This window comes from Cebidichthys violaceus, unplaced genomic scaffold (assembly GCF_023349555.1).
Source record: "Cebidichthys violaceus isolate CVI_PGR_0920_01 unplaced genomic scaffold, fCebVio1.0.p SCAF_107, whole genome shotgun sequence".
Classification (NCBI taxonomy): Eukaryota; Metazoa; Chordata; class Actinopteri; order Perciformes; family Stichaeidae; genus Cebidichthys; species Cebidichthys violaceus.
The window spans coordinates 352,300-366,001 of record NW_027176271.1 but is presented as its reverse complement, the minus strand read 5'-3'; the positions used below and the strand labels follow the sequence as shown (position 1 = coordinate 366,001).

At 40.8% G+C, this 13,702-nt stretch overlaps 1 pseudogene; it reads right to left on the bottom strand.

Moving 5' to 3' along the window:
- Nucleotides 1-1,471: 1,471 nt before the first annotated feature.
- Nucleotides 1,472-12,607, bottom strand: LOC137888945 (serine/threonine-protein kinase pim-3-like; annotated as a pseudogene).
- Nucleotides 12,608-13,702: the final 1,095 nt, after the last annotated feature.

Sequence of the window (13,702 nt, the reverse complement as noted above, 5' to 3'; positions counted from 1 at the left end):
CTGATTATATCTGATTTCACAAGAAGCTGCTGACTGACTGCAGACATAGGAATGTTTCCATGACAACCAGGACAGGCTGAGATGTATATCAGATTAATGCTGTCGGTGTTTTCTCATGATTTCCGATAGATGTGTTAACATCAGCAGCTACAGCTACTAACTACGACTACTACTACTACTACTACTAGTCAGGAACTCTAAAATACTTCAATTTATCAGCTGTTGATATGGTGGTATTTGGTTCTTGTTCATTTGAATATTAATCAAAGTTACAAATTGATAGTTTAGTATTAGCAATGTTATGAGTCTACCTTAAATGGCTGAAAGTTTCCTTTGGTAAAAAATGTGATTTCCTGTTAATTACATTGTATCATTTTGATAATAAATAATTACTTTTAGTAGACATTTTCATTCCTTTTTGAACTACTGAACCAACATCATTGTGGTTCCCCATTATTATTGAAATCTAATGTTTTTAAACATTGAGTTCTATTGATAACATTTATTATATTTGTCATTTCCTAACAACCAGACCAGCTCAAACTTCAACATAATGGTGTCCCGTGTGAGGCGTAGTACTGTTTGTAATCATCCATAATAGTGATTTCATAATTGTGAAATATTCATTGGTCAATGCCAACATTTTAGATTCCACTTCTAAACTTAAAAAAGTGTTTAAATTCATTAGAACTAAACACAACGGTGTCGTCCGCATAGAAACTATATTTTGTATTAAAAAGTTTAATTTGTCAGAATTTTATAAAGATAAAATACAAAAAGAATCCCTCTCTCAATGATCTCTTATGGCCCACTAGAAGTGTGTGGTGGGGTCTGTTTTCTCTGTTCTTCGGGATGTTTCTGGGTGTCATGTGTGTCCTCCAGTCAAAGTACCGATCCACATTCAGAGTGAACAGTGACGGTTTGAATTCAAGCAGTGACTACAACAACCAGCTATTACTACAACACATGTGCACAAAATAATCACAGAACGTGCTGCTTAAAATATAAGAGTTTACTTCTTTACCATCACTGATTAACACCAATGCTGTCCACGTGTTCACTGAGGGGTTTGTTTGCCCATTTCGTGGAGCTTCAATGATTATTAAATGGATTACCTTCAATTCAGCAATTAAATCATCAATAAATTATATTGTTATATTCAGTTATTCAGCGATTTCAACATTCGTTGCCTTAATGGAAGACTATGAGACTTCTTTAACCCTTGAAATGAGAAATAAAGAGTTGTGTCTTCCTATATTGTTCATTTCATTATCAATTAAATAGTCACAACATTAAGTGTTTGTTCAGGGCGGTCTTAAACAAAAGTTCAAATTCATGTATTTTGCTCCTCTATTAGAGACTTCATTATTTATGTATTTTTTTTTAGGTAAAAGACACACAAAATCACACAGAAAATCAGTTTATATACAAACAAGTTTTATGAAAAAATTGTTTGAACTAACATGAACTAACAGAATCAGAATGTGAGGAATCCTGATTCTGGTTTTCAGGAAAAAAAGAATTTTTTTTTACAAAAAGTAAAAACATTTTAGAAAAGTTCGACAACTTAAATAAATAAACAAATGATGAGGAATGTCTCTTTACTAAAGAAATATAACAGAATGTACAAAATATATATATATAAAAAATATATATATTTGCATTGACCGTGCATTTAACACCCAGAGACCGAGGGCAGAGAGAAGACGTTGTAGTTTATCAACACAAAACATTTAACAACAGAAACAATCAACCAACCGTCTCCATGAACCGACACTGTAGAAAAATAAAGCTTTACCTGAAGAGGGGAGCAGACATATTCAAAAAAACATATCTTTTCCGACTCCTGATCTGCAGCTTTTCAAACTCAAGGCACTCTGAACACGAACCCTCGACGAGTGTCGAGCCTCTACGAGGAACTGCTCCGTCCCCCGTGAACAGCAGGGGGTCACTGTGGAGCACACAAAAAAAATAAACTCTTCCCAGCAGCCAAACGCTGACCAATCAGAGGCTCTGCTGGCTGGGGGAGGAGTCAGGTGTGATGGGGTTGGCAGCGTTGGCGGCGTCGGCGGCGTCCGTGCGCTGCCCGTCGCTGCCAGTCACCCACGTGTGGAGGAGGATCTGCTCCAGGGTTGGCCGGTCTGACGGCTGCTGGCTCAGGCACCAGCCAATCAGCTGCTGGCACTCTGAAGTAAAAACAAACAAGGAGGAGATGAAGAACACTCATCTCTGGTTTTGTTCCGACTTCGATGTAAAAACCTGGTCGCGTGATCTCGTCACGCTCCGGCTCACCTGAGGAGACGTCGCGTCTGAAGTAGATCCGTCCTCTCAGGATCTCCTTGTCCTGTTGGAAGGGGATGTCCCCGCACACCATGTCGTACAGCAGCACGCCGAGAGACCACACTGTGGCCGAGCGACCGTGGTACAGACGGAACCGGATCCACTCCGGAGGACCATACACCAGCGTGCCTGGAGGGAGGAGAGTTACATCACTACAGGTACAGTGTGTGTCAGAGTGGAGCAGGAAGTGACGGATCACCATCGTGCGGGAAAATACTCCCGGAGACGCTGACGACATTACAGAACCGGTGCATGATGGGACGGTAGTCACTGACCCAAAACACCTTCCCAATATTTTAAAACGTCTAGATTTTCAGAAACAATCCCCACAGCTCTTCAGATTCTCTCAGCTGATCGGACTCACCATTGAACTCGGTGAAAGCCTCGTCTTTGAGGAGGGCCCCCGAGCCGAAGTCGATCAGTTTGAGCTGCCCGGTCCTCAGGTCCACCAGCAGGTTCTCGTCCTTGATGTCCTGGCTCAGCTCGGGACGCTCCATCACCATCAGCCAGCCGTCCGCCTGCTCCCACCAGTCCAGCAGACGCACCACGCCGCCGAACGCCCCGCCCACTTTCTTCAACATCACCACCTCCAGAGGAACCACAGCGCCACACTGAGGAAGAAACGGATCATCAGCTCGCTGTGCATGAATTAAAATGCATGCAATTACTAAATGTGGGACTAATTAGTCTTTTGTGCTGGTAAATAATGCGTTTTAATTGTTCATTGTTGTCATCTTGTACACGGGCATTTTTCATAAAAGGATGAATGAACTAACATAGTAGCTGAAGTGGTGGTTAAACTGACAGGAAGTTGTTATACAACAGTTATATCTGCATGTATGATCTCACCAGAGAGCCCCACCCCGTCACTCTGTCTCTGCACACGTGCTTCACAGCAACCTGCATGTAAACAAACGCCATCAACACACCGTACAGTTATAACATACTATATAAGAGGGTAGATGATGGTTATCTGTAAAAACACATCATAAACTGCCATAATATCAATCTCTGACTGTTAACAGTCACACAAAGCTCTTTGTTTTTCTTCAATAGTGAATTAAAAAGCATTCCCCCACCAGTTTTTGGATAATTTCATAAAAATATGATCAATCATGTAACTATTACCGTTTCCTCAAAGAGAATAAAGCGAAGTAACACGATTGATTTTCACTATAAGAGGAAGTGTAAGCGTCACAGACCACGTTTCTTTGTGAAAACAAAGACCACATGCCAGGCACACCCGGGATGAGTCAAGTTACACAGCTGACATGAGGGGAAACCGGAAGTAAGGTGGAATAGTCACCGCCTTCCAAATAAAAGCACAAAGTCAAACCATAATGCGCAGTTGGTTTTCACACATGGGAATTTACCTCGGTGTTTTGGTTCTGAACAATAAATATATGAAGAGAAAATTAAATGAAGTAAGAAAAACATCACAAAATAGAAATGTAGGTAAATAAGAAAGTAGAATATGGGAAAAAAAAACTAATATATGTGAAATATATCTGTTATCTACAACAGCTAGGATAATCGGAAAATGTTTTTGTTTTAGTCAATTTACAATTCAAATAACTTTTGCTAATATTTTGTAACGCTTTAGTGCTGCTTTTATTTTTGAAGGCAGAAACCGGAAGCCCAGCCGCCTGCGGTGTGTGTAGCTTGACGCGTGCTCGCCCAGCAGCGGCCATGTGCTGTGGGACCAAAAAAAAAGCGGCTCTTTGCGCTCTTCTTACCGGCAGCCCGTCGGAGAGGCGCGCGGCCGAGTAGACGGTGCCGAACCCCCCCCCTGCCGAGCACCGAGCCCAGTCGGTACAGCTTCTCAAACGGCTGCTTCTCCTCCGCTTTGACTAAAGAATAAATACAAACTAGAAAATGCATTTCCTGCTAAAAATGCGTTGGAATGCTGAAAGCTGAAATGAATTGCAAAAACATTGCTGAAAATACAGAAATGAGAGACTACCTGTCTGAAAAATGTTGAAGCCCGAAAGCATTTAAACTGCACTGCTGAAAACCCTTCTATTGAAACGTCTAACTATGGTGTCTGTAGCAGAAAGTATGAGAAAGAAGAAGGCTTTGAACGTTGAAGAAGTTTAACAGGATTTGAAGATTTTCTCCATAGATATCCCATTCAAAACAAATTGCAAAAAGCTTAATATTATAAATAGTTTAAAGATTACAAATATGAAGTCATATCACCCTCTCCTGAAAGAGCTGAACATTTTGATATTCTAACGGTTTCTGTGGCTTAAACAATGTCAGCAGTAGTGATATTTGTAGTAGTAGTAGTAGAAGTTGTAGTTGTAGTAGAAGTATTATCATTAGTAGAAGTACTAGTAGCATTAGAATAAGTACTAGTAGTAGCAGTAGTGATATTTGTAGTAGGAGTAGTAGTAGTAGAAGTATTATTAGTAGTAGAAGTATTAGTAATTAGAAGAAGTAGTAGAAGTAGTAGTATCAGTTGTCGTAGTAATAGCTGTAGTAGTGGTCGTAGTATTTAATATAACAGTAGTACTAGTCGTAGTAGTAGTAGTTGTAATGGCAGTATTTGAAGTAGCAGTAATAGCAGTAGTAGTAGTACTATAGCCGTCCTACTAATAGCTGTAGTAGTATTAGTACTGGTAGTAGCATGAATAGCAGTAGTAGTAGTAGCAGTTGTAGTATAAGTAATTGTAGTGGTAGGAATAGCAGTAGTGGTAGTAATAATATTGATAGTAGCAGTAATAGTAGTAGTAGTAGCAACAGCAAAAGTTGGAGTTGTAGTAGTAGTAGTATTAGCAGTAGTAGTAATACTAGAAATATTAGCAGCAGTAGTAGTAGTTGTCACAGTATTAATAACAGCATTAATTATTTCAACAAAAAAGCCTCATTTTGAGCTTAATGTTTAAATACAGTTAATCCATGGGGCTTTTATTTTGAAAGAGTTGGGCTGGGTGGGGGAGAGAGGAGGAGAGGACACAGAATCGGAATGTATGAAACACACAAACAGAGGTTATTAAATGACAGGATTCATTCACAGAAAGGGAGAGAGAGAGACAGGCAGACAGACAGACAGATGGACTGAGTGTGTGGGAGAGAGAGACAGACAGATAGACAGACAGACAGACAGAGAGAGAGAGAGAGAGAAAGAGAGAGAGAGAGTGTGTGTGTGTGTGTGTGTGTGTGTGTTACTGGTTCCCATGGTGACGACGCAGCGGTTGGAGAGTCTATGAGTCTGTGTGTTTATAAACATCAGTAATTAGTTCAAGCACGAACACCTGTCAGCCTGGCAGCCTTTTCATGAGAAAAAGACTGGAAAACACCTGTCAAACAAAACCACAAACCCCCATAACCATAGCCCCTATTCTTCCAATATTAATAGTGGAGTGCAAGGATGACTTGAAGAACAGATCATGCGAAAATTGGATCTGTAGTGTAAAAAAAAGTGGCTTCAATGGCGATTTAGAAATGGGGTACGGTTGTCTGTGCAAGACTTTTTTGAAGTACGTTTTAACATTGGGGTCTATGGAGGAGAAAGTTGGTTTTCCTCTCAATTAAAGGCTTTTGTTCCAAATGTGTAAATATGTGGGATTCCACAGTCATTTGTCTACGACAAGGACAAGATTAGCTACGTTTCCATCCAAAAATTATGCATGAAGAGTGAAAATTGAGGAGTTAGTGGCAAAAGACAAATATTTTTTTCACAGGAATCTCAAGCTCCTCTTCACTCTAGCGGTGACATCACGCACTCTAAGCTGCGCAATACACACCCATTATAAAAGCAGAAAAGGACTGAAAAACACATAAAAGCAAAATTGCTACAGTTCAAAAAGTGTAAAAGATATCAAAATGATTATAACATACAATGATTGATCAGGGTTTTCTCAACATTCAAAAGTTTAAATGGTGTCTGTAGCTGAAAGTATGAGGAAGTAGAAGGATTTGAAAGTTGAAGAAGTTTAAGAGGATTTAAAAATATTCTCCACAGACATCCCATTCAAAAAATAGGTTGCAAAAAGCTTCATAATTCAAAAAGTTGAAAGATTGAAAATATGAAGAGACATAACACACATGAGCTGAAAGAGCTGAACATTTACATCGTTGAACGGTTTCTGTAGCTTAAAAACTGAAGAAGAAGAAGAGTTTCAAGCGCGACGGAAGAAATAGTGGAATAAAGATTCGAAGAACAATACTTGGAATGCTGAATCAGCATGGCTGTCATAGACTGCATCATATATGATGAAGAGGCCCAGATGGTGTATATGTGGCACAACAAGTCATATGTCGTTCAGAAAGTACAATAATTGTTTGGGTGTAATGTAAGTTAAGAGAGTTTACTATGTTTCCTATGTGTTTATGAGGAGGAAGTGTTAATTGTAGTTAAAATTGAGGGTACAGCGTTATTTATCATCAGCTACATGTTAGGCAGTAGATCCAGTGGATCGCCAGTAGGTGTCAGTGTTGCGACATAAGCAGTGTCTGTGACGGAGAGCCACACTGAAGTCTCGCGAGGATGAGAATCTCTGTACAGGATAGAAGTAGAACGCGCTGTGGAGCGACTGTACACCTAAATGTATATTTTTGTATGTTACAGAGCACTTTCATTGAATGTGTAGCACCAGATTGAGCCTGTGTGACGTCATTCTGTGCACGCTACACATAGTGCTGGGTCACGTGGTGCAATTCTCCTGAAACTTGGTGTGCGTGTTAGTATGAAGCCAGAGCAGGTGTGTGTCAAGTTTGGTGGCTTTAGCTTGTTCCTATGGCATGGCTGTCATGTGGGCATGAATGATTTGATAGCAAGGGTGTGTTCTGGAGGCTAAGCAAAAACCCTACAGATGGCCATACTGAGCAATTTACTGAGGAGCATGGGGGAATGAATGCCTTCAAGGCTGGAGCGACTGCCCCCCGATTCCTCTACTTCAGGGCGGGGCGGTTCCACGCCATTTCAGCAGGCAGCAGCAGCAGATAACAGGCAAACAGTTTGCCTCTCCCCGAATTGCATGATGAAATACCGTATCTAAATGGCTCTTTTTCCTTCCTTTTCTTTTTTCTAGATATGACTCGCACAAAGATGGTTCACGCTTGCCCTCTCTGTCAGAAAGTATGTGCGGCCATGCCCCACCATCTGAAAAATGAAAGGCCACCTCGAGCTGGACCGTGGTGCTCGGGAGCTACAACAAAAGGCAGCCAAATATCAGGTGACGGTGATGCATCTGGCGCAGTTGAGAGCCTCGAACCCTGCCGTCCCCATGCACACGGAGATGGACTTGAGTCCAGAACATGAGCACAATGAGGAGGCGGTGGAGGAGGATGAGGAGACGGAGGAGGCGGTGGAGGAACCCCGTGATAGCGGGATTTTGGAGGCCAGCAGGCTAATGGAGCAGTCTAACATCTTCTGAAGTAAAAACACAGTGACATCTGATGAAACTATTACAAATACATAAAATATAGGGATTGAGGTGGAGACGAGGAGTTACCTGATAAACTATTAAAAGTACAAAGAATATACAGATTGAGATGCATACAAGTAAACATTTTAAATGTACGTCCTAATCACTCTTGACAAGTTCAACAGTAGACGGGGGATATGTGGCTACAAATGGGAGGTCAGAGGTCCCTGCTGTAGCTTGAGTTTGCTCAAAGGGCCTGTGACATTTTCTAAGAGAGGTCCTAGAGTGCCCTCTGCTGGCCAGAGCTAGGAACAGCAGAATCAAACTGCTGTCTGTCAAAAGTCCTACTGCGTGCTTCGCGTGGAAGCTTGTCTTATAGAGCAGAGCGAGGGTGTCTGCCCCGTAAAGAACCCTTCTACGTCCAGCGTGTCACTTTCAGGGAACCTGTCACCCGTAAAAGCGGTGGTGCCCAGGAAGTCACAACAGAGGTGAAATTGCTGGTCGATTTCACTCTTGATTGAGTCGCTGTGATTGTTCAGAGTGACTAGAAATGTGCATTCTAAACATTTAGAATGTCTAGATAGCCCATGTCTAGTTAACGAATGTACGATTGATCCTCAATAAACGTTTCAGAGAGCAGGTATGAATTTGTCACACACTTGCCCATGGCAGCATAGTCACGTGCCTTACGGGTTTGGTGAGCGAAACTCTAGGCTCTAGGCTATCAAGAAAAGAAAGAGGACAGGAGTGGGGTTGTATTGAAGACCAACTCTGACTGGATGATCTGTGAAACCTGACACTCTGAGTTGAAGAGACCACCACCTGACCTGGGAGTGTCTAAGAGTGTCGGAGAAAGTACAAAAAAATGAAATGCAAAGATTTTTTTTTCGGTTTGATACTACAATATCAACAAGGCCATCTTTCCATCTACATGGACTGGAGAGGGAACGATGAAAATGTGAAAAGGAGTGTGCAGGATGGCGAGAGAGGAAAAGTATGATGGCATGGAAGAGAGGGGAAGGATAAAGGTATGAAGAGACATGAAATAACGTCAGAACGAAAACAATCTATCACATCTGTCTTTTCTCTGATAATGATCAACAAGTATGCCCAACAAATGGAAATGCTTGAGAAAAATGGTTGCTAATCTATTTCTGGTCAAAACAACTCAAGTCAAAACCTCTAGCATCCCTAAAACATGGGGGGAAATAATGAAAGTGATAAGAATATTAACATTTACGTTATCTCATCATTGTTTGTTCTTTAAATTTCCATGATGACAGCGGGCTCACTTTGGGGGTCACGTTGCCCCCCTGAGCTGCTCAGCCAATCAGAGTATGGGGTTTGGTAAAGCTTCTCAGAACGGCCCACCTCTGGCCTGTCGACACTCATCTTCAGACACGGTAAAAGCAGGTCCCTCTCTCTCTGTGTTTACCTCCGTTACTTTTAATGGAAATTGAATGAAAAAAAGTGTGACACCTCTCTGCAATTAGCGCAATCATTTGCGCCCTGTCAGTTATGTGAACTGATACAGTAGTGTGTCAGTGGAATTATTCATTAGAATTAGTTGCTTCGCCTGGTTTAAGTGTTTGAACCGTCAAAGTTCTCCTGTTTTGTCACGCTTTTAGAAAGTTTGGACTTTAAAAAGGCATTACATGTTTACCCCAAACGTTTGCGCTGATTCAAGACGGGGGGAGGAGGAGGGGGGGCTGCGCCATTGTTAGAGGTGTTAGAGGAGGTTGCTGATTCATGAAGCATATCGGGTCAGAGTTAGGTAAGGGTGTGATAACCACCATGACTGAATCGGTTTCCTATCACAGACAATCTTTCTGCTTTGACGGTGTTTCTCCAAACTTTATTCTTTCCAGATTGCTCAAGTGAAGAGAAGACAATGGCAGAAGAAACTAAGAAGTAAGATTTGGTTGTGTCGTTAATGTTCCCTTCAGTGGATTTCTCTGCATTTTGAGTTGAAGAATTCCTTATTTCAATGTTAATGAAATGTTCATTTCAATAATAATTCAATGTCCAACCTTTTGTCATCATCTTGAAGGTCCCCACAGGTGGAACATCTGGGTCATCACCAACACCAGAGGATGGACTTTCAGGGGATAATATCTCTGTGTTGCTCTCAAAGTCCAGGCTTGTTTCCTATAAGGGAAAAACAAAACAATATAAAGCACTGGCAGTAGTTACTGTTATACATTGAAGAAGGATATGAAACCCTTGTAGTTTTAAGTAAAGGTACATGATAACAACACAGCGGTGAATGTATGGTTGGGACCATGTTTGCCATTTTTTCCCATGTGATGAAAATATGACAACCTAACTCATTCTGATACAAACTGTACATTATAAAAAAGTGAATGGGCTGCAAACAAGCAGATATCAAGAGTAGATACATGCTGCAAGTTCCAAATGCAGTAGATTTTCCCATTAGTAACAATGGCAAAGTAAAATGTGAGGCGCTGCCCAGGTGTAGACATTGTAGCCAAATGTTAGGTTTGGTGAATGCATATAGCTTGCACACAACCACTAATGAATTATTTTGTCTCAAAACACCCACAACTCAAATATAGTGCAATCTCATTGTAGCTGCACATATAGCTGGGGCTCTACCCAATGTCATTTTTTGACATTTGTTTGAGGTTTACGGATGAAGCTCAGAATGTCTGTCATCTGCTTATGTCGTCATCACCCAAAAAATGTATTTCTCAAACAAAATTGTCATTGAATGAAGTGATTCATCAAATGAAATGAGGTAGTCCTTTTTATTAAATGAACTTCCTTGAATGAAAATAACTTTTGTTCACAAAATGACATAACAATAGGTGCAGAGTGCCGTGGTGCTTGCTGTCAATGAGAGAGAGAGTGACAGAGAGAGGGGAAGGGAAGGTAAAAGGTGGACTATTGCATGCAATGTTCCTTTAACTTTCTTTTGCTATACTGAATAGTTTGAAGCTTTTAAGCATCATTCATAACGTTGACACTCAAGTTACTAATATTAATAACTTACAGAAACATTGAATGCAATAGTACACCTTTCACCTTCTTTCTCACTCACACACACACAGCGAGTGACGCAGTCCTCATCTCTGTAATTGTCCAGTCCAAAACTCAAAATTGATTGAAAAAAGAACATGTTTTATTGAACAAACTATTGTGCATCAATCCATATTTTTTGGAGTTAAGGCTTTCGCTTTCGATTATACGCAAATCTTTTATTTGCGTATAATAGTTGTGTAGAATGGAGTTTGTAGTTTGTAAAAATGTGTTAGATTGTACGTTTTACCCAGATCTTTTATTTTTTGGGGGGATATTCATATTCATATTCATAAATTGTACACATGCATAAATGGACTTTTTTCGACGGTAAATGCTACAGCGGACCCGAATTCGGGTCCGTCGGGCTTTAACACAATGAATGAATAGACCTGCAAAAAAAAAAAAAAGCAGTGGAGAATTCAAATGTTGATTTAGAATTTGCCTATCATCTTTTATGATTGAAGATTTGAAGCTTCCAACTCTACAGTACAGCCAGCAAGTAATCATTTCTGATTACCTGGGTGGATACTTGCATTGTAACTGGCAAGTAACAATAACAGGGTGAAGTAAACTATTAGGAGGCCTGTCATTAGGGACAGGACCAGTTCAAAGGGTTTGTTTGACACTTACCAAGCTCGTGGAAGCTGCAAGTGGCTCAGATGAAAGTTCTGATAGTGATGAGATCTCCCCATCTTTGTTTGGACTTCCTGAGGGCTAAAACAGCAGGGAGAGAGGCAGATACAGAGGACACATGTATTCGCATTTCTCAAGAAAATGAGTTTCAGAAAGAGAAAAATAGAAAAAGTGTTTAGTGTGTCAACATTAAAAATTGCAGTTCTCTGTCTCTCCCTTCGCCCTTTCTAATTGTTTCACTGCTATGAACTGGTCTGCTTGCATCAAGGAGAGAAAGAGAAAAAGAAAGAGACACACCGAGAGATAGAGATAGTTTGTGTGTGTGTGTGAGAGAGAAGAGGAGAGTGTGCATGATAGAGCTAGTTGTCATGGAGAGCTAATTAAACCTTTAAATGTGTTTGTTAAAGAATGGGGTTTGATGTTTAATTTCCAATTCAATTTGTTTCTTATATAAATGTATTATTTGTTCAAGTATTTGTTTCATTACACTTCTGTTGAGCTGTATTAACACATAGTTTAGTCATGGTGTGGTGACTGTGGCTAAGTGGAGAGCAGGGCCGTCCTTCAATCAGAGGATCGGCAGTTTGAACCCCGGCTCCTGCTCCACCAGTCGCATGTCGATGTGTCCTTGAGCAAGACACTTCACCCTGAAATGTCTCCCGTAGCTGTGCCTACGGTGTGATAGAATCTGAATTGGAAGTCGCTTTGGATAAAAGCGTCTGCTAAATCACTGTCATGTAATGTGTGAGTTTTTCAGGTCAAAGAGGCAAAGTATATAGAATTTGGGGGAAGATATGCATTTCCATCTATATATAACATACCAGCCATGAAGGCCAGGTTAAAGTAACCTATCAGGAGGCTGTCATATGGGACAAACTAAAAGCACTACTTGTTTGACACTTACCAAACACTTGGAAGACTCCAGTAGCTCAGATGGAAGGCTTGGTGCTGATGAGGTCTCCCTCTCTGGGTTTGGACTTCCTGAGGACTAAACACCAGAGACAAACACATATTACCATTTCTCCAGAACAAGACGTTCACAAAGAGCTGAAGAGCCAGATCTCTACACTCATACACACATTTTCTTTATTACTAAAACTAAAACATAATGTGCAGGAGGCCCCATTGAAAAGTCTTTGTAATTTAAGATCAGATGTTCAAGTCTTGGTTCTATGAATACTGTATCACTTTTTAAAGAGCCCCACCATCATTACCTGCATTTGGTGTTTTTCATATTCCATGTGCCTGAATAAGCATTGATTGTGATGCTTCCTCAGGCGATCTAAGCGTGCGCTCAGCCTGGTGGATGGTGCACTCTGTCTGCAGGAGGTTAAACACAGAACAGTTGATGTGACGTCTATTTACCTAGAGATCCATCACTTTTAACTTCTAATAGAAATATCTGTCATTTGAGGTGTGACCAGCTCTACAGTTAACCTGGCTATATTTAAGTCAAGAAAACTTCATGTTTACAGCTTGTGGAGATAAAGTTAATCAAGTCCATGCTTGAACCTATTCAAAGTAATAATCTTCCATACTTAAACACTTGTTATAGAGATAATAAACTGGCTTGAGTGAAGTTCAAGAAGCTCTAGTCAGTGTGTTAACCTGCACTTAATTCATCAGCTTACAGTGGCTTTCTCCAGTCAGCTGGCTTCTTAACTGGCATGACTGTCAACAAGAAGTATGGTTTCTGGGGACAGGGTAGTGGATTTCAGAGACCAGTGCAGGTAACGCTAAACGGGTTTCTAGCCTGCTTCTTACATGAGTGAGCACTTGCAGAACAGATGGAGCGGATGAAAGCAAAGATCTTTAATCGAAACGATGCGTCCTCGTATTTAAAATAGCTGCAACCAAAGTCCGACTGAAACTTAAAGTAACAAAGCAGACTAAGTCCGTTTCCACTAGTGCCCAACTGACTGTTTCTACATTTAGACCCGTTCATCGTTGAGAGGCTCTCTGTCTAACTCACTGCGCAGTTCGGCTCCGACACGACCCCCCCCACACACACACACACACACACACACACACACACGCCGCCAGCAGCGTCTATCAGTAATAATTTGATAAGTAATTATAAAAAATATTCGAAATTCAAGTCTGTTACTGATCTGCAGAACTATGTAATAACCTGGTTACCTGGTGCATGCAAACACATTGGGAAGAGTAATTGAACAAAATAAGTTATGGTAACTTGAGATACTCAATATAAAAAGCTAATGATAGCTACTGGTGGCTGTAAAGTAGCAGGTGAAAAAGCTTTTATTTAAATATTTTATTAGCAGTCCATAATCTGGAAAATGCTGACAACATAG